General features: G+C 42.2%; 1 protein-coding gene across 12 annotated transcripts in view; it reads right to left on the bottom strand.

Annotated features, from left to right (window-relative positions):
* Window positions 1-22542, bottom strand: part of PPARA (peroxisome proliferator activated receptor alpha) — a 72950-nt gene that overhangs the window by 42737 nt on the left and 7671 nt on the right. For 6 of the 12 annotated variants that reach the window (XM_072843522.1, XM_072843526.1, XM_072843516.1 and 3 more), the window contains exon 2: window positions 11375-11529. The exons of the other annotated variants lie outside the window; for them this stretch is intronic. The gene's annotated coding sequence lies outside the window, so the exon portion shown is untranslated. The remainder of the gene's footprint in view (window positions 1-11374; window positions 11530-22542) is intronic. 12 annotated transcript variants of the gene reach the window in all.

Genomic DNA, 22542 nt, shown 5'->3' on the forward strand with positions numbered 1-22542 from the left:
AAGTATACAGTTTGATAAGTTTTTTTTTTAAATAGTTTTCTTTTTTTTTAATTTTTTTAAAAATTTATTTATGATAGTCACAGAGAGAGAGAGAGAGAGAGGCAGAGACACAGGCAGAGGGAGAAGCAGGCTCCATGCACCGGGAGCCCGACGTGGGATTCGATCCTGGGTCTCCAGGATCGCGCCCTGGGCCAAAGGCAGGCACTAAACCGCTGCGCCACCCAGGGATCCGTTTGATAAGTTTTGACCTATGGATACACCTGTGAAACCACCACCATAATCCAGATAACAAACATATCCATCATGCCCAAAAGCTTCCTTGTGCCCTCCTGTAATGTCTCCTCCTGTCCTCCACATTCCCGTCCCGCTGACCCGCATCTTCTAGAGTTTTATACAAATGGAATTATACAGGATATGCCCATTTTGTCTGGCTTCTTTCACTCAGCATAATTACTTTGAGATTTGTCCATGTTGTCATGCATATCAATAGTTCATTTTTTTATTGCAAGGTAACATCCCAATATATGGCTAGCCACAGTTTGATTATCCATTTACCAGTGATGGATATTTGCATCGTTTCCAAGTTTCGGTTATCATAAATAAAGTAGCTCATGAACACTCACGTATAGTCTCTGGATGGACATACGCTTTCTTTTCTTTGGCTAAATACCTGGTCACGGAATTGCTGGGTCATACAGCAGGTGTTTGGTTAACTTTTTAAGAAACTGCCAATGTGTTTTCCAAAGGGTGTGTGTTGTTTTAGATTCCCTCCAGTGGTGTAGGAGAGCTTCAGTCCCTCCACACCACAGCCAACACTTAGTACGAACGGTCCTTTTCATCTGAGCCATTCTAAAGGGTAGGTCATGGTATCATACCATCACTGTGAAAGCCGTGGACATTAGCACAGGGACTGTGGGCTTAATTTGGACTCCCCCGATGACTAATGATATGGAGTATTTTCACACTGCTGTCCATACACCTTCTTTGGTGAAATGTCTGTTAAATCTCTTGTCCATTTATAAAACTGGGTTATTTTTCTTATAGGTGAATTTTCAAGAGGTTTTTTTTTCTGTATTCTGGATATAAGTCTTTTATCAGGTTTATGCTTTATAAAAATTTTTTTTCTCAGTCTATAAATTGTGTTTTCATTCTCCTAAAGCTGTCCTTTGAAGAGCAAAAGTTTCATTATGATGAAGTCCAATTTCTCAACTTTTTATTTTACAGATCGTGCTATTGGCGTCATATTTACAAAATCTTTGTCCAACACAAGGTCATAAAGATTTTCTCCTGTGCTTATTTTAGAAGTTTCATATTTTACATTTAGATCTATAATCTACTTTGGGTTAATTTTTGTATACAGTGTGAGATATGGATCAAAGTTCACTTTGAGCATACAGACAGTCAATTGTGCTGGCACAGTTTGTTGAAAAGACTGTCTCAACAGATTTCTTGACAGAATTACCTTTGCACCTTTGTAAAAAAATCAGTTGGTTTTATTAGTAATGATTGTAGACTTTTATCTAATATTGTTTCTAGGGGATCCCTGGGTGGCTCAGTGGTTTAGCACCTGCCTTCGGCCCAGGGCATGATCCTGGAATCCCAGGATCAAGTCCCACATCAGCCTCCCTGCATTGAGCCTGCTTCTCCCCCTGCCTGTGCCTCTGTCTCTCTCTCTCTCATGAATAAATTAATAAAATATTAAAAAAATATTTTTCTCTATATATTAAATAATCATATGGGTTTTTTTTTCATTCTGTTAAAATTGTAAATTACATGAGTTTTTTACTGTCAAACCATCCTTGCATTCCTGGGCTGACCCCACTTGGTTATCATCTCACATTCTTTTTATATATTGTTGAATTCAATGTCCTAAAATTTTGTTTGGAATTCTTATATCTATGTTCACAAAGGATATTAGGCTTTAGTTTTCTTTACTTGTAATACCTTTGTCTAGTTTTGGTATCAGACAATGCTGGTAGAATTTGAGTGGAATTCATATTATTTATTCCTTAGATATTTGGTAGACTCTACTAGTGAAGCCATCTGAGCTCAGAGTCTCTTGGAGGGAGGGTTTTTAAATACAAATCATATTTATTTAATAGATGTATGGCTTGTCAGGTGATCTATTTCTTCATGAGTTCAGTTTTGGAAGTAATTTGTCCTTTTCATCTGAGTTGTCAAATGTACTGGCATAAAGTCATTTACAAATCCTCTTGTTATCCTTTTGATACCTACAGAATCTGCAGTGGTGTTGCCCCCTCGTTCCAGATAAATATTTGTCATTTGTGTCTTTTCTTTATTTTCTAGATCAGCTAGGCTATAGCTTTATCAATTTTATTTATCTTCTCAAAGAACCAGCTTTGTGTTTCATTGGTATTCTCTACTGCATTTTTGTTTTCTTTCTTTTTTAAAAATGATTTTATTTATTTACTTGACAGAAAGCAAAGAAGCCCAAGCAGGGGGAGCAGCAGAAGGAGAAGGAGAAGCAAGCTCCCCACTGAGCAGGGAGCCCAATGCAAGACTCAATCTCAGAACCCTGGGATCATGACCAGAGTGGAACGCAGCCACTTAACTGACTGAGCCACCCAGGTGACCCCATTTTGGTTTTCTATTCACCAATTTCCACTCTGATCTTTATTATTCCCCTTTTTCTGCTTACATTTGATTTAATTTGCTTTTTGTTTTCTAGTTTCTTAAGATCGTTGAGTCCTTTCTTCTTTTCTAATGTTTAGCGCTATAAATTTCCACCTGAGTACTGCTACAGCAGGATCCCACAAATTTCCATAGGTTGCTTTTATTTACATTCAGCCCAAAGTAATTTCTAGTTTCTTTTTTTGATTTCTTTATCAACCCACGGATTATTGAGAAATGTGTCATTTAGTTCCCAAATATTTCTTGGTTGTCCAATCACGTTTATATTATTGATTTCTACCTTAATTCCATTATAGTCAGAGAATCTAATTTGTGTGACTTGAATATTTAAATTTATTGAAACTTGTTTTATGGCCCAGAATATGATGTATCTCAGTAAACGTTCTACACGTGTTTGAAAACAGTGTCTATTCCACTATGGTTGGGTGGAATGTTCTACATATAAATGTCAATTAGATCAAGTTGATGTTCAAATCTTCTGTATCTTTGCTGCTATTCTCTATATTTGTTCTATGAATGATCTCTGACTTTAACTGCATATTTGTCTATTTCTCCTTGCAGTTCTCAGTTTTTGCTTCATGTACTTTAAAGCTCTGTTATTAGAGGCATAAATGTTTACAATTGTTAAATCATTCCAGTGATTTGACCTCATTTTCAAATATTTTTTCTGTCCCTCACTTTTATTCAGGGTCTCCAATTATACATATATTAAGCTTCTGTTGTACTGTTCACTGATGTTGTTCTCATTTTTTTAAATTCTTTTTTTTTCTCTGTGTGTGTCATTTTATTTACCAATGCTAGGCCTTCAAGTTCACGAATCTTTTCTTTTGCAATGTCTACTCTGCTATTAATCCTACCTGGTGTATTTTTAACCTCAGATAGTGTAGTTTTCACTATAAAGTTCAATTCAGGGGATCCCTGGGTGGCGCAGCGGTTTGGCGCCTGCCTTTGGCCCAGGGCGCGATCCTGGAGACCCGGGATCGAATCCCACGTCGGGCTTCCGGTGCATGGAGCCTGCTTCTCCCTCTGCCTATGTCTCTGCCTCTCTCTCTTTCTCTCTCTGTGGCTATCATAAATAAATAAAAATTAAAAAAAATAAATAAAGTTCAATTCATATCTTTTGTTATATCTACTTAACTTTTTGAATACCTAAAATAGAGTCATAATAACTATCTTCACATAATTCTCTGGTAAATCTAATATCTTTTTGAGTTCCAGATAGATTTCAATTCATTGGTATTTTCCCTCCTGATTATGCACCTTCCTTTCTTGCTTCTTGGCATATCTAGTAATCTTTCAGGTATTTTGATTTCAGTTTATTCAGTGCTACATAGTTTTATATTCCTATAAATACTCTTGAGCTTTATTCTAAGATGCAGTTAATTTATTTGGGAAAAGCCTGATTCTTTTGTGTCTTATTTTTGAATTTGTTAGGTAGGGCCACAGCAGTATGTGTTCTAGTGTAATTATCCCCCACTACCAAGACAAGATCCTTCTGAGTACCCTATCCAATTCCCTTTGAAGTCTGAGGTTTTCCGGACTGGCAGGTGAAAGAGGCTCTCTTCCCGGCCCCTTGGAAATGCCAGGCACTATTCCTAGCCCAGTGTGAGTGCTGGGCACTGTTCCCATTCATCCTCTTGGATGGTTCTTTCCCTGGCCTCCAGTAGTGCTGCTCACATGCACGCACCAATCAGCACCTCAGCAGATCTATGGAGTTCTCTCTATGTATCTCTCTATGTATGGCTTTCTCCTCTGGTACTTTGCCATGGGAATGCTAGACATTTCAGTTTCTCTGGACTCTCAGCTACGCCTCCTCACCTAAGGGATGTTCCTCCCCAGCACGGCCTGCCAGATCTTGAGTCACACCTCTCACCTTTGCTATTTCCCCCTCACAACATCAGTGCCATTCATTGCCTGATTCCAATGTCTTGAAAAACATTGCTTCATATAATTTGTTTGGACTTTTCATAGTCTCAGGCAGGAGGGTAAATTAGTCCCTGCTATTCCACTTTGGACAACAGAGCCAATCAGTTTTCAGCCATGGAATAAATGAATTGATTATAAGGCCATAGTCAGGACTTCTTCATTCTAAAAAATCCATGTCCCCTTTTGATAAATAGAAATATCTCATATCCTCTTTTAATATTGTTTTGAGTTTTTAAGTAAATTAATTACTAGACTCTACTTTGAAAATCCACCTCTTCCACAGAGATCCTGCCAAGCCTCCTTGGGTCTATACCTGAGATTCTGCTATAACTCCTTGGGTAAGTACCCATGATTCTGACATATCTCCTGGATTTACTTGAGGTCCTGATACAGCTTCCAGGATTTTGGAACATCTCCTTCCCCTCACATACACTCAAATCCCTGCTTAGACTCAAATACTAAGATCTAAAAATCCATATTTATCAAGAATAATTAGGATTGTTCAGAATTCATTTTTAATCTTGCAGGGCATAGTACTTTCAAAATTTCACATACCACATTGTTGTCACTTCTGACATAACGTTAAGATTAACAAGTGCTGAATAAATAGGGAGGGCAGGACACTAATGGGCTATTAAACAGATTATTTTTTTAAAATGTACTAAAGGGATCACAAAATGATAAAAGGATTCATCCACTAGGAAGATATGACAACCCTAAATATATATGTACTGAACAGTCAAACCTTAAAACATGTGAAGCAAAAACTGGTAGTGCTGGCAGGAGAAACAGATGCCTCCACCATTATAGTGGGGACTCGAACTTCCCTCTTAGCAATTAAAAGGATTGCATTAGAGGAAGCCAGGAAGGTTATAGATCTGAGAAACATCATTGACCAGTAAGCTCTGAGTCACATACATAGAACACTCCATCCAACAACAGCAGAATAAACTATTTTTTTTTAAGCACCCATAGAACACTCACCAAGATAGATCACATCCTGGACTAGTAAACAAACTTCAACAAACTCAAAAGAATTGAGAGCTTACGGTACGTATTTTCTAATCACAATGGAATCAAAGTAGAAATTGAAAACAGACAATTCGAAAATCTCTAAGTATTTGAAAATTAATCAATACACTTCTGAGTAAACCAGAGGTCAAGAGAAAGTTGCAAAGGAAACTTAAAAATACATAGACCTGAATGAAAGAGAAAAATATCAAAATACATTAGATGAAGTGAAAGCAGTGCTGTGAGGGCAATTTATAGTACTAAATGCTTACAACAGAGAAGCTGAAAGGCTCAAAATCAATTATCTAAGTTCATACTTCAAGAAACTCAAAAAATAATAGCAAAATAAGCGCAAAGCAAGCAGAAGGAAGAACATAATAAAGGTAAGAACAGCAATCAAAGAGATTAAAATCAGGGAAACCATAGAGAAAAGCAATGAAACAAAAGGCTAATTCTTTGACTAAGAAATCAATAAAATTGATAAACCCCTAGAAAGACTGACAAAAATCAAAAAGACCAGAAAAAAATCAGATATCAGAAATGAAACAGGATATCATTACAGACCCTGCAACAAGTTAAAGGTTAACAAGAGACTGGTATAAATAATTTCAGGCTCATAAAATCAACAACTTGGAAAGAATGGGTCAATTCCTCGAAAACTACAAACTATCAAAACTTAAGCAAAATGAAAAAGACAATCTTAATAGATCTATAACCATTTAAAAATTGAATTTGTGATTTAAAAAGAAATCCTGAAAAAATAAATTTCCAGGCCCAGTTGGTTTTACTAGAAAATTCTGTCAAACATTTTTTTTTAAAGATTTTATCTTTGGAGCACCTGGGTGGCTCAATTGTTAAGCATCCAACTCTCGGTTTCAGCTCAGGTCATGATCTCAGGGTCCTCAGGGTCCCTGTGTTGAGCTCTGTGCTCAGTGGGGAGTCTGCTCAAAGATTCTCTCCCTCTCCCTTTGTCCCTCCCCCCACTCACACACTCTCTCTCAAAATAAGTAAAGAAATCTTAAAAAAAAAAAAAAAAGAAGATTTTAAATAACCTCCACATCCAATGTGGGGCTTGAACTTACAACCCCAAGATCAAAAGTCGCATGCTCTACTGACTAAGCCAGCCAGACACTCCTCTGTCAAACATTTAAAAAAGAATTAACACCACACCAATTTCCTACAATCTCTTCCAAAATATAGAGGAGAAAATTCATTTTCATGAAGCCAATATTACTCTGATACCAAAACCAGCAAAGACAGTACAACAATAGCAATAGACAAAAAGCTGCAGACCAATAAATACTATTTGTGATCTTAGACATTGAAATTGTCAATAAAACATTAGCAAGTCAAATCCAAAAATACATAACAAGAATTATACACAATGATCAAGTGAGATTTATTCCAGGAATGCAAGGCTGGTTTAACATTTGTAAACCACTCATTGTAACTCACCATATCAACAAACTAAAGAAGAAAAATCATATGATCATATTAACTAATGCAGAAAATGTATTTTATAAAATCTAACCCTCATTAATAAAAAATTCTCACCAAGTTTGGAATACAGAAGACCGATTTCAACTTGATAAAGAATATCTACAAAAACCCAACATCCTCCTTAATGATGGAAGCTGAGTGCTTTTCCCCAAAGACTAGGAACAAGGCAAGGATGTCCACTCACACTACATTTGTTCGACATAGTGCTGGAGGTTCTAGCCACTATAATAAGGCAAGAAGAGGAAATAAAAGGCATATGAAATGAAAGGAAGAAATAAAACAGTTCTTACCTGCTGATGACATAATTGTCTAGGTAGAAAATCCCTAGGAACCTATGAAAAACCTCTTGGAACTATAAAGTGAGTTCTTCAAGGTTGCAAGATCAACACATAAAAATAAACTATATATCTATCTAGTAACAATACATGCAGAAGTGAAATTATAAACAATGCCACTACAGTCACTCCAAAGAAAATAAAACACTTAAATATAAGCTTAGCAAAACATACACAGGATCTGTATACTGAAAATTAAAGTGCTGATGAAAAAAATAATCAAAGAAGATCTAAATAAAGAAGAAACATACCATATTCATGGAATTGGAGACTCAACAATAAAGATATTAATTCTCCCCAAATTATGGGTTTAATATAATTCTATCAAAAACCCAGCAAGATATTTTGTAGACATAGACAGGCTTACTCTTAAATTTAAATGGAAAGGCACATGCCCTAGCAAGGCTAAGATAATCATGAAAAAGAAGTATAAAGTGTGAGACATGACTCTACTTAATATTAAGACCCAGTCAGTAATCAACACAGTGTAGTATTGGTGAAGGGACAGACACATAGACCAAGGGAACAGACTAGGAAGCCCTGAAATAGACCCACACAAATATACCAAACTTTTGACAAAAATAAAACAATTCAATAGAGGAATGCCAGCCTTTTAACAAATGGTGCTGGAGTAAGTGGACATCCATTTAAAAAGAGAAAAGAAAAAGAATGTCAATCCAAATCTCAAACCTAAGTCTTACACAAGAATTAACTCAAGGTGGATCATGGACTTAAATGTAGCATCATATAAATCATAAAACTTTTAGGAAAAAATGCATCAGAAAAATTTCAGGATCTACAGCTACCTAAAATGTTCTTAGGCTTGATACCAGAAGTGTGATCCCTAAGGAAATTGATCCTCATCAAAATGGAAAATATTTGGTCTGTAAAAGATTCTGTGAAGAGCATTCTGGGTGAAAATATCTGCAAATTGCATATCTGACAGAGAACAAGTATCTTGAATATATAAAATAACAATAAAACTTAACAATAAAAAAATAAAAATCTAACTAGAAAATGAGTAAAAGACAGGAAGAGGGGTTTTATCAAAGAAGATGAGCAGATGGCAAAACATGCACATGAAAAGATGCTTCGCATCATTAGCCACCAGGGATTTGCAGACAAAAACCACAATGAGATATCTCTGCACACCTATCAGAATGGCTAAAATAAAAAATAGCACCAACACCAAATGCTGGTAAGGATGCAGACAAACAGGATCACTCAGATATTGCTGGAGGGAACAAAAAACAGTATAGCCACTTTGGAAAACAATTGGCCATTTCTTATAAAGCTAAACATACAACTACCATATGATTCAGCAGTTACACTCCTGGACACTTATCTCAGTGAAACGAAAACTTATGTCACACAAAACCCTGTATACACACCAAAAGTGGCGAAAGAAAAAAAATAAGTTTGATATCAAAACTTGAAATCTTTGTGTTATAAACCCACCAGCAAGAACATGAAGACAACTCACCAAATGGGAAAACAGATTTGTAGATCGATCATCGAAGACATTTGTATCCAGAACATATAAAGAACTCTTACAACTCAACAGTAAAAAGACAAAATATCCCAACTTAAATAAGGGCAAAGAATTGGATTAGACATTTCTCCAAAGAAAATGTTACAAATGGCCAAACAATGGTGAGCTAGCACTCCACACCTGCTAGGATGGCTCTTTCATCAACAAGACAATCACAAGACTTGGTGAAGACACGGAGAAACCGGAATCCTTATACACTGCTGGTGAGACTGTAAAATGATGTAGCTCCTTGGAAAAACACTTTGGCAGTTCTTTGGGAAAGTCAGCAGAGTCACCATGTGACCCAGGGATAATTCCACTTTTAGAACAATGAAGACCTACGTGTACATGAAACTTGTATCTAAAGTGTTCCTGGGAGCCTCATGCATCACAGCCCACGTGAAAAGTATCCAAGTGTTCATCAACTGATTATAGGATACATAAAAGGCACTATACACAATGTACTACATTATCTATATAGTACTTTTGGCAATAAAAAGAACTGAGGCATGATTGATGGTATTCCACGAAGGACCCTGGGAAATATTATGCTACAGGGAAAAAGCCAGTCACAAAGGACCACATATTGTAGGATTCCATTTCCGCAAAATGTCCAGTGTGTGCAAAGTATAGAGACAGAGAGTGGATCTGCAGTTGTCCAGGGCTAGACGGGGCACGGCGGGGGCAGGGGAGAGGAAACGGGGTGACTGCTGATGGGGACTGGGGACGTGATTCCTCTCAGGGGCGATGAGAATGTCCTAAAATTAGATTGTGGTAAATGGTGCTGCAATCCCATAAGCAGAATGAAAACCATGGAATGTTTTGCACACTCAAGCCAGTGTTGTATGATACGTAAACTGCATCTCAGTGGAGCTGTTGCAAACAAAAACAGAAACCCTGACCACGAATGCTCACAGCAGTTTTACGCATCATAACCCATACCCGGGAACTACCCGGATGTCCTTCGGTGGGTGCATGGTCCAGAAACTGCAGAACGTCTGTACCATGGAACACACCATGGCAATAACAAGCAGTGACACCCAACAACCTGGACAGATCTCATGGGAATCGTGGTGAGTAGAAAAAAAAAAAAAAAAAAAAAAAGCCAATTCCCAGAGGTTACATACCCCAGGACGCACCGTATAACATTCCTGAAATGACAGAGTGATGGAAATGGAGGCGACGGGATTGCCAGAGACGAGGAAGAGGCAGGGGTGGGAGGGATCCGCGTGGCTGTATCCGTGGGAGGCCCCCCTGGGTAATAAAAGCATCCTGTATCTTGGCCATGTCACCGCTGAGACTCCCACTGATCCCCTGATTCTGATGCTGCACTATTGTGTTGCAAGAGGAAACCGGGTGAAGTGTACTGGGGCTCTCTTTGTATTATTTCTTACACCTCTCTGTGCATCTACAATGATCTCAAAAATTTTTTTCTTTTCATTTTAATAGAGTTCTAAAAGGGACGTAAGTTAGGAGTGATCACTTGAAGAGGATGTGAGCTAGAGCTCCTCTTTTCTGATCTGCAGCTCTCAGAATCCAAACAAGGCTATAAATGTAGCTGGGACATCTAACGTGCATACCATCTTTTGTGTTTGTTTGCTTTTTTTTTTTTTTTTTTTTACTTTTTATTTGGAAATAACTTCACTTGCAGGAAGCTGCACCTACACAAAAAATTAGCCCAAAGAACACTACATACCCTTCACCTCTATCCCATTATGATGATGTCTCTACCAACCCGCCTTGTCCTTCGCTTGTCTTCACGGGTGAGGGGCCACAGAACGTGTGCGTGCACACGCGTGTGAAGCATGGCCCATCTCCCTCAATACTGAGCGACGTGTGCGTTCACTGAGAATCAGGATATTCTCTTTTATCACCCAGTACACTTATCAATTGCAGTTCATTTCACAGACTTTACTCCGTGATTCATGGTCAAAGTTTGTCGGCTGGCCGGCTTATGCCCTGGAGAGCATTTCCCCGCCCCTACAGGATCTGGTCTGGGGTCAGGTACCCCGATCTGTGGTCATTTCTTTTTCACCTGAGTCACCTCCGCAGCTTCTTGTCTCGGATGATATTACATTTCCCTCTCTCCTCCTGTTTTTGAGCGGAACATAGAAGCGGCGTGAATACCTGCTTTTGGTACTAAGGTCCCTCTCGCTAGGCCTCCGTGGAGGGGACAGGCGCACTGTCCCAGGCCACCTTCGGAAGCTGGGACCTTCCGCAGGCTCGAGCCTCTCTGGCAACTTCCAGGCCTTCAGTTTGTCAGTGCGCCAGCTGGAAAGGCTTGTCCAACTTGGAACTGGAGGTTCCCAGGGCTACATAGCTTCGATTCCTATTCACCGGCACACCGAAGGCCGAAAACATAATTATTCTGTATATTCCCAAACAAGAAGGGAGGGGAAAAAACACAAATGAAACCCACCTCACGCTGTTGGGAAGCAGCTGGACACAATTCAGACCTTTAGCTCACACGTGTCACGGTGAACCCAGGACCTTCGCCGGCGCAGAACAAATGCTTTACTAACGGAACGAGAATACAACGTCCGCAGACACGAATGCTAAGGGCACAGGAGCATTCTGTTGAAGGGGAAAAAAATGCAATTTTCTGCTATAAAGTAAAGCTCTGCATGAAAATAAGAGAACGAGGAGACCTAAAGGGTTTATTCATAAGACCCAGCGCTGGGGATTTGAAGCGGGGGCCAGTCCTGTTTCTGGGGTAATTGCTTCTGCGCTTGCGCCGGGCGCTGGAACCTGTCAGAGCAACGATGCTTTATATGCAGAAGGCTGCGCGCGGCCACCCTGCCAGCAAGAGGCCACATCTGAGGCCAAGAGCAGCTGTCACCGTGCCTTGCACCCAGCACGCCCTGATGTAACCTTGCTCTTTTACGTCTGCACAGAGCTACAGCCTTGGGTCCTCTGGACTGTCTGCCTTGTTTGCTGTTTGTTTTGAGAGCCCACATGCGTTCTTCTCAAGTCACTTGCACCCATCCCGTCTCCAGCCCAGTGCAGGCACCGCTCCCCCTGCCCGGACCCCTGCAACAGCCTCCCTAAGGGCCCCCTCGCCACCTGTCTCCCTCCCCGCAGGATCTCACTGCCAGGTGCGTCCTCCAGGACAGCCCTGATCATACCCCCCGCCCCACCCCCCCACTGCCTCCGGGTTCCAAATACCTGCTTTTGCAGGTAAGGGGACAGACCAAAGACAAGCATCGTTCAAGGGCACGTGGCTACTCGGAGGCAGGGCTGGACCCCAAGTTGGGGTTTCCCTGACCCGCCAGAGGTGCAGGGCTCCCCCCTGACCCATGCCACCTTGCTGGCCGGAGCAGCATACCCTCAGGCCCTCTGGAAGCCCCGTCAGCCTCAGGACCCGCCTGCAGCTTCTGTCCGTGGTCCTGGTGACAGCAAGGGGGAGCCTCTAACAGCTCAAAGTGTCCCACCCTCGCACTCAGAGGTCCCCTCCCCCGAGGCTGCTTTCGCACAGAGTACCACCTGACCATGCCCTCAAGGTCTCCACAGTGACCTGCTGCCACCTGTCCTCTGGGACCTCATGTCCTTTTCCTCCTCCTCTCCTCCACATTCCTCTACAGTCACACTTCCTCGTGTTCTTCCTCTCACTCTGCCAGGATACTTCCCATTCTGGTGTCTGCTCAGCCACCCTCACCTTCCATTCCTTCCTCAAACGTCACCTTCTCAGCCTGGCCACCCCTGGCCAGCCCCGGCCACCCTCCCTGGTGCTCTTGACCCGCTCGCCTGCTCCACACGTGTTTCCCCTACACTAAGCATCCTCTAGCACACCAAGCCACGTCTGCAGTCACCGTGCTCATCACCCATCTGACCCTGTCGGAGCCAGCTCTGAAAGGGGATTTTGTGGGTGTTTGCTCGTTCGTGTATCCACAGTGCTTAGACCCACACCTGACATAAAGGAGGAGTGGAGTAAATATTTGATCTTGAAGGAATCAATCTTTCCTTCCCTTCCCTTTCCAAACCCTGCATTCTGGCCAAAATAAACCATGCATCATTTGCTAGAATTGACTCAGGTTTACCAGCTTCTATACCTTATCCTGGTTCTTTGGCTGGAATGCCTCCCATCCTCACACATTTTAGGGGAAGCTCAAATACCAATTCTTTCCAAAAGCCTTCCCAGACCCTCCTGTCTGTCCTCCACACCCCCACAGCTCACGTCCCAGGTACTGACTACTGCCATCCTGCCCAAAGGATCTGGAACTTAAGGTAAAGTTCATGTCTGCCACTGTCCTCTACTATACAAGGCAAGTATCAAATAAAGATCAACTGAATGAATCTAACATTCGTACTAAATTATGAACATTATTCCCTTGCTTACCAAAAAAACCCTCAAATCATTTTAAGGAACTAGCCTATAAAAGGAACACCACACCACCAGTGTCTCTAGGGCAAAGGGTTGGTGTGGAGCTTTTCTAAAGAAACAAGGAGAACGCAACTTATAGTGACAAGAATGCTAAGGGAACAAGATTAATCTGTTTAAGAAAAAAAAAAAAAAGGAAACTTCTGCTGTAAAGTTCATGAAATGCACCATATGACATCCTGGGAGGGGGTGTACCTGGGGGTCTCAAGGCCATTTAAACTGTGTTTAAACAGTGAGTCCACACTGTTCAGCTGACACCTGCAAGATTCCTACATGTGCTTGGTTTCAGATAGCGCTACCCTTCCATGGCACATGAAGCCTCTCAAAGGGAACCAATGCCTTCCCAATACTGCATGTCTCCTCCATGAACATGGTATAACCATTTATTCATTCGAGCTATGTCCAATTTTTGTCAGTAATGCCACTGGTTTTCTGAGTGGAGGTCTTGCACACTTTTTCCTAGATTTATTCTTAGGTATATGATATATACATTATAAATTTGACTTTCAATTAATACACTTTATTATTTAGAGTGGTTTTAGGTTTACATTAAAACCGAGTGGAAAGTACAAAGAATTTCCATAGTATGCCCGCAACACACACACACCCTAAACAATTTTCCTGTTAGTAACATCCTGGTACTTTTGTTACCACTGATAAGTAACATCACTATGTTATTATTAACTAAAGTCTATGGTTTAAATTAGGGTTTACTTTTCTTATTGTACATTCTTTGGGTTTTGACAAATGTATGACATGTATCACTATGATAGTATCATACTGAGTAGTTTCACTGCCTAAAAGTCCTCTATACTTTGCCTAGTCATCCCTTTCTTCCCCCAGCCCCTGGTATACCACTGATCCTTTTACCCCTCTGCAGTTTTGCCTTTTTCAGAATGTCATATGGTTGGAATTATACAGCATGGAAGCTTTTGATTTGACTTCTTTCAGGTTTATGATTTTTACATTTTTTTTTTAGAGAGGGAGAGAGGTGGGAAGAAGAGGGAGAGAGAGAATCGCAAGCAGACTCAGGCTCACAACCGTGAGATCATGACCTGAGCCAAAATCAATAGTTGGACGCTCAACTGACTGAGCCACCCAGGTGCTCCTCAGGTATGTGACATTTTTTTTTAATAATAATAATGCCAGTGGTATCATTTTGCCAAAACGTTTTCCAAAGTGGCTGCACCATTTTATGTTCCTATCATAAGTGTAGGAGAGTCCTTGTTCCACATCTTCAGCCATAGTTGTCAGTCTTTTAAATTTTAATTTCAGTCACTCTAGTTGGTGTATGGTGATATCTCTCTACTTCTTCACTGCTATCTACTGCTGTCAATCTCCATTTCCCTAATGATGATGATGCCAAACATCTTTTCATGTGCTTACTTGCCATCTGATGCCCCTTGTTGAAGAGTCTGTTCAAATATTTTGCTCATTTTTGCTTTAATTCTTAATTGGGGGGCAGCCTGAATGGCTCAGCAGTTTAGCGCTGCCTTCAGCCCAGGTCACAATCCTGAAGACCAGGGATCGAGTCCCACATCAGGTTCCCCACATGGAGCCTGCTTCTCCCTCTTCCTGTGTCTCTGCCTCTCTCTCTGTCTCTCATGAATAAATAAATAAAATCTTTTTTAAAAACTCTTAATTGGTTTGTCTTCTTATTGAATTGTAAGAACTCTATAGATTTCAGATATAAGTCCTTTGATAAATGCTTTGCAAATATTTTCTCCAGGTCTGTGGCTTTCCTTTTCATTTTCTTGTGTCTTTTGATGAGCAAAAGTTTATAATTTTGGTGAAATCCAACTTATTATTTTTCATAGTTCATGCTTTTTGAATCATATATAAGAAATCTTTGCCAAACCCCAAATCACTAAGATTTCTTCCATATTTTCTTTTTGGAGTTGCAGAGTTTTCACTCTTACAATTCGATCTATGACACATTTCAAGTTCCTCTCACCCTCCACCACCTCCTCCTCTTCTTTAATATGGTGTTTGATAAGAGTCAAGATTTGTTCTTTTGCATATTGTTATTCAATTGTTCCAGCACTGTTGAAAAGATTATTTCCCCCATTGAAATGACTTAGCACTTTGTTGAAAATCAACTGACCATACACATAAAATTTATTTCTGAACTTGCTATTCTGTTCCATTTGTCTATTTTCATATCAATACCACACTGTCTTGATTACTGTAGCTCAATAATAATCATTAAAATCAGGGAGTCTAAGTTTTCCAACTGTATTCTCTTTCAAGGTTGTTTTAGTTGCTCTAGGTCCTTTACATTCCTATATAATTTTAGAATCAAGTTGTTAAAAAGGCTTGCCAAAAAGGTTTGCCAAGATTCGATTTTGATCACTTTGAATATGTTGATTGCTTTAGGAATAATTACCATCTTAACAATATTGAGTCTTCTGATTCAAGAGCATGGTATAACTTGCCATTTTTTTAGGTCTAGGTCTTCAAAAATTTCTCTCAGCAATGTTTTGTAGATTTCATTGCACACTGCATGCATTTTTATCCCCAAGCATTTCATATTTTTCTGGTGCCTGGTTACTTCTCAAATATTAAACTAACCTTGTATTCCTGGGCGAGTGGGGGAGATCAACTTTTAGCATGCTGAAGACATCTTTTCATTGTCTTCTGGATGAGAAAATTATCTCTGCTTTTAGTTGAGAAATCTGAGAATTTGGTTAAGAAATGATTTCTGACTTGTTGCTCTTCTGAAAGTAATGTTTTTTTTTAATTGTTTTTAACCTCTAGCTTCTTTTAAGATATCTCTGTTTTGTTTTTTAGCCATTGAACTATAGTGTGTAGACATGGATTTTTTTGGTTTTGTCTTTAATTCTGCCTGCAATTCTGCAGGATTCTTGAATTTGTGAATTTGTGACCTGATATCTTTCATCAGTATTAGAGAGACTTCAGTATCAGTACCAGTATCACTGCAAATATTGCTTCTGCTCCATCCTCTCTTACTTGGCCTCCTACGATTCCAATTATATATACAACAGAGTTCTCTATATTTGTGTTCCATCCTCTTTTCTCTTTGTGCTTCATTTTAGATATTTTTTGACCTATCTTTAATTCCACAATTCTTCCAACAGTTGTTCCTACTCTGCTATTACATCTATCTACAGAATACATAGTTTCAGTTCTTGTATTTTTTACTCCTGTAATTTCTACTTGGGTATTTTTCAAATCAAAATCCTTTCTAGGGCAGCCCCAGTGGCACAGCAGTTTAGTGCTGCCTGCAGCCCGGGGTATGATCCTGGAGACCTGGGACTGAGTCCCGTGTCGGGCTCCCTGCATGGAGCCTGCTTCTCTCTCTGCCTGTGTCTCTGCCTCTCTTTCACTCTCTCTGAATAAATAAATAAATAAATCTTTTAAAAAAATCCTTTCTAAATATATAATTTCGAGTGCTCTACCAAAATTCCCAACCTTGTTGTTTACCTTGAATAAAGTAAGCAAGTTATTTTAAAGTTTATATCTTATAAGCCTAATATTTAGAGTCTTGTGGGTCTGTTTCTATCATCTATCATTTCTCTGGTTCATGAGGTCTTCTCTCCTCACATGCTTGGTTGGTTTTGTGTGTGCCATTCTGTACAAACAGTCATGCCTGACCATGAAAAGGATCATGTGGGCAAAAATTGTGTAAAGTGATTTTACTAATCAATAGTGAAAATTACCACCATGCCCTTTAAAAGTTTTTGGCAAAACATTAAAAACTCTTTCATTATCACTTGTAAATGAACAGAGGAACAAAAAATACAATAAAAAACTAATATGGACTTAGTACAGTACATAGTCCTGTACTTATGTACTTAGTACAGTAATTTAAAACATTAGAAACACTGAAATCCGAGTGTTTCATTTCCTTGCAAAAAACTCACCAAGAGTAGCATGATCTGTGCTTGCCTTCCTCTCATGGTATAACTCACAATTTGGAGTGAGCATCTTTTCTATGCTTTCATAAACTGTTCAACTCCTAAGTTGGGCTGGCTTCCAGCATTTATCTCATGTTCAATGTTGTGAAGTATCGTGGAGACCTCCTCTCATGTGAAGTGTTGTGCTAGGATCACCTTTTCTGGGACCTCTCCATCTTTCCGTATGTGGATAAGTCACTTTTACCAGGTGCCTCTGGCTGCCCATCCAGTCTTCCAATGGCAGCAACCCCACTGCCGGCCGTTTGTCGTGTGACTCCATTTATGTTTGATTCTAATCTTACTCTCAGCATTGCCGCCATTCTTTTATCTGCTGTACCTTTTTCTTCATTGCACCTGCACCGGTCCTCACTGGAGTTTTTCCAGGGCTAGAAAACTTCACTTGGGTTTGTTGCTGGGAGACGAGGGGTCGCCTGTGTGTGAACTGAATGACAGATGCACAGGGCCAATCATAGGCCGATTTTGAGATGAAAGACGGGATTGACCGCTGATTCTCATACACATCTGTTATCTGTATAGTGATTTGAGGACTTCCCGCAGACACTTGGTTCTGGCACCTGGTCAGGAACACCTGAGCCATGTTGTATGGAGCCTAGTGGTATTTAACTAACTGTGGTCATTGGAATTCCTGCATATGCAACTTCAAAGTGATGACTACCTATTTTTGAGAATTTGTTCCTAGAAATAGAGGCCTGGGATGATGCTTTGTTCCTGCTGGCATCTGCCAGGGTCCCAGCAATCTGGGACCACCTTCACCCGGCCTCAAGGATTGAGATGAGTTAGAACTGGGCTCAGCTCGGGAGCAAGCTGATCGATTTCCAGGTCACCTGTATTTCTATAGAGCAGCTTTTTGGGTCCCAACCCAAAGTCTGGGATGTTTTCCAGGGTTTTCTATCATAGGATATTTTTTTAAGATTGTATTTATTCATTCATGAGAGATACAGAGAGAGACAGAGACATAGGCAGAGGGGGAAGCAGGCTCCCCACAGGGAGCCTAATGCAGGACTTGAAGCCAGGACACTGAGATCATGACCTGAGCTGAAGACAGATGCTCAACCACTGAGCCACCCAGGTGTCCCTCTTATAGGTTTTATATCCCAAGTTTAAGTTCTTAGCCTTAGAGACATGTTATTTAGCTTGGTCACTGCTTCATCCATAAATTGGCCAACATAGAGGTACAAAACGACCCCAAACGTCAAGTGTCCATCTTCTCCAGACCTCAGCCAATGGCCTCGCATATCTTTAAAGATTTTGTCCACCTTTTCTAGTTGACTTCCAAACTACTGAGCCATTATCAAAAATGAAGCCCCCAACTTAACATTTTCAAACCACTTAATAGTTGTGAATACCAGCTCTACGGATTGAAAGAGCTGTTTTTCTCTTTATTTTTTTATTTCCAGACCTACCGAGTATTTCCGTACCCTTAAAAAAAAACTCCATAGACTGGCATATGACAACATTTCCTTAAGGTTTTCTTCATATTTCAGGCAATCTTACTCAAATAACATTTTTCTAATAACATTTGAGAACAGAAAAATTGTCATCTTTTCAACAAGCACAAGGCCATAGATCATTAAGTAGAGAGGGAGGCTTTGTTCATTCAACAGATATTTTTAGGAGCCTTCTATACCATGTTCTAGGTACTGCGAGTACAGGAGTATAGGAGCGAGGAAAACCGATAGCTATCCCCGACCCCATGGAGTTACCATTCTAGGAAGGGGAGGCCGATGAGAAGCCAGCAAATAGAGCATCTCCTACGTTGGATGGAGACAAGGCAGGCAGAAGGGGCTGCAGTTAGAAATATGGGGTCAAAAATAAAAATAAAAATAAATTTAAAAAAAGAAATATGGGGTCAGAGAAGACCTCCGCAGGGCGCCTGGGGGGCTCAGGCAGTTGGGCGTCTGCCTTCAGCTTAGGTCATGATCCCAGAGTCCTGGGATGGAGTCCCATGTTGGGCTCCCTGCTCAGCAGGGAGTCTGCTTCTCCCTCCTCCCCTCCCCTGCTCATGCTCTCTCTCTCTCTCTCTCTCTCTCTCTCTCTCTCACACACACACACCCACACACACACACACTCTTAAAAAAAGAAAAGAAAAAAATCTCCCCATGTGGGGACTGAGCACAATTAGGATGTCCTTCCTTCCTGCAAACAGGGACAAGGAGCTGGAGAGTCCCATGGGGTCAGGACCCCCGGAACTCCAGCACACTCCACTGCTCACACCCTCAGCAGCAGCAGCAGCAGGAGCTTTGCCCCTGGCATCGGCCTAGCGGAGGGAAAGAAGGAAGCCACCACGCTCTACCACTCACAGTGCTATTACCCGCATCCCTCTAAAACTGTCCCCGCTGTGTGGCTGGGAGACCTCCCCTTCCCCAACCACCTAATGCACCTGCAACTCTGGCTCTGGTCCTAGTTTTTTTCTTTTCTTTCTTTTTTTTTTTTTTTTTTAAGATTTTATTTATTCATTCATGAGAGACACCCAGAGAGAGAGGCAAAGACACAGGCAGAGGAAGAAGCAGGCTCCCTGAGGGGAGCCCCATGTGGGACTTGATCCCAGGACCCTGGGATCATGACCTGGGCCGAAGGCAGATGCTCAACCACTGAGCCACCCAGGCATCCCTGGTCCTAGCTTTTCATCTCTGATACTATAGATTTGTCTTGAGTTGACAGAGCCTGGACAAGAAGCAGGTCACTCACACCTGAGGATGAACAGGAGAGACAGTGATGCCACGATCACAGGACCATGGTGTGGTGCCAAGTAATGGCCCCTGAAGATGTCCACACTCCAGGCCTGGAGCCTACGGATATGTGACCTTGCACAGCGGGGGGGAGGTGCTCTGCAGGTATGATGGAGAGCACCTCATGGGTTGGTTTGTGTGCCCCCTGGCAAAAGATCCGTCCACATCCTACCTCCAGTATTTCAGAATGTGACCTTATGGGAAACAGGGTATTCACAGATATAGTTACGATGAGGTCATTCGGGAGTGGGGTGCACCCTTAATCTAATACAAATGCTGTTTTTTTTTTAATTTTTATTAATTTATGATAGTCACAGAGAGAGAGAGAGAGAGAGAGAGAGAGAGGCAGAGACACAGGCAGAGGCAGAAGCAGGCTCCATGCACCGGGAGCCCGATGTGGGATTTGATCCCGGGTCTCCAGGATTGCGCCCCGGGCCAAAGGCAGGCACCAAACCACTGTGCCATCCAGGGATCCCTACAAATGCTGTTTTTATAAAAAGTGGGGGCATCTGGACACAGACACACCCACGGAGACCACCGTGTGATGACAGACGCAGAGACTGGACTGATGTGTCTATAACCCAAAGAATGCCAAGCTGGACAGCCACGGCCACAAGTAAGGCAAAGGCAAGGAAGGGCTCCACCCAGAGTCTCAGGGGGGCTCACCCTGGATCACCTGGGGGGCCGATCGAGTCTCCTGAGCCCTGATAAGCCAGGAGAACTCTCTCCGGCTGGGATGAGGCCGAAGGGGAGGTCAGAGAGATTCAGAGTATGAGGACAATTCAACCCGTGTTGCTGATTTCAACCATGAAAGGGCTCGAGCGGAGGGATATGGGCAGACTCTCAAAGCTAAGAACCACCTCCAGCTGACAGCCAGCAAGGACACAGGGAATGTGGAAGCTTCCAAAACTCACCCAATTGTACAGGTGGACAGGCTGAGTTTTACTGCATGTTCAGTATCCCTTAGGAAACCTGGCTTAAGAAAAAAACCCGACCTCAAGCCCATCTCAGTTGCCTGATTTTTAGGTTAGAAAAAATACTTTTTAGGCAGAAAGAGGGAAGCCTGGCACTGGAACCAGCCCAACACACCGCCAAGCCCACAGAAGGCGGCCAGGACTATTTCCCAGGCCAGCCCTGCTCCCACCTGCTGTAACAGGGCTCATGACAGCCCCGGGCCAGATACAGGTGCCTCTTTCCCCACAGCCACGAGGCCAGAAGCCTCCCTGCCTCCCTCGAGGGCCTGGACATCACCCATCATCTGTAACCCTAGGAACGGGGCTTGCATTGGTCTACGGAATAATATGCCTTGTTCACTGCTCTCAAACCCAATGGTGTCAAGCTAACGGCACACGATCCAGCTCCTGTCCCATCAGGTTTGCGTTTCGGGGAGCCCTTATCATCCTTATTTGATTAAGACAGACTTGCTGCTCAGAGGGCTTATCTATTTTTAATACTGGAAGTGCAAGCCGCAAAGGGAAGTCAGACCCCGTAACTAAGCGTACGGTGCCTCATGCATTTAGGTCACTAGATGCAGAATTAGAGTTAATATTCACCTCAGATTTAAATTCTGCTGGAATAAGTGGGTCAAAAGGATTTCACTTGAGCACTTACTGCCTTCAAGATAATCATCGGCACAACCAAGACGGCTTCGGAAATCTCTCGGATAATTGTTTTCCCTCTTGCCTCCTTCCTGACTTCCTTCTTTCAACGAAAGGAGATACTGAATTTTAAAAACAAATATTTATCGAGTCACCCATTCAGTCCACTGTGTAGACTCTGGCATTATTTGCTTTGGGACCTGCCTCCCCTCTCAGCCTGGGAGCCCTCCTCGTCACGGAACGCAGCACTTCCTATAAGGGCAGGTAACCATTCGTGTTCTTTCCCCTGCTTCCCCAGCGCCTAGAACACCGCCTGGCACAACGTAGGCCCTCAGTAAATATTTGTCCAATAAACCGCCTGAGCTTGGAAATCAAGACCGAAGCACCCAGCAAACAGTTGCTGTGGTGAGGGTGGAACGTGTCAGGTCGGAGAGCCTTCCAGCTGCCGTAGGGTTGCCGTGTCTGCAGGACCAAACCCTGTGTCTGGTCTGGGGGAGGGTGCTGGGGGCGTGATGAAGGAGGTGGCACTTGGTTGAACCCCGAGGGACCCTCATTGGAGGGTGGCCCGCCAGGAGCGCGGCTTACCAGGCTGGTCACACGGCCCAAATCAGCGGCACCTTGGGGACGGTGCTGAGCGGATGGGGAGTGAGGCAGCTGTGGCTACAGGCACCAGGCGTCCGCGTCTCACGGGGCAGTGACTTCCATCGGGGCCGCCACAACGACCAACATGTAACGCGTGTGTGTGTGCGTGCTCTGGAGGACAATCAGCGGGCAGCTTAGCCCTTGCATGAGAGGGATCCAAGCCGGGCAGGTCATTCAGGGAGGCTTCCAGAAGGCAGGGGCTTCAAGCTCAGATCTCCAGGGTAGGGGCTCGGGTCAGGGTCACGGGGGTCCCAGGCACCAGGAGAGGAGCTGGTGCTGCAGGAGGAACGTCGGCCCCAGAG

This window comes from Canis lupus, chromosome 11 (assembly GCF_048164855.1).
Source record: "Canis lupus baileyi chromosome 11, mCanLup2.hap1, whole genome shotgun sequence".
Classification (NCBI taxonomy): Eukaryota; Metazoa; Chordata; class Mammalia; order Carnivora; family Canidae; genus Canis; species Canis lupus.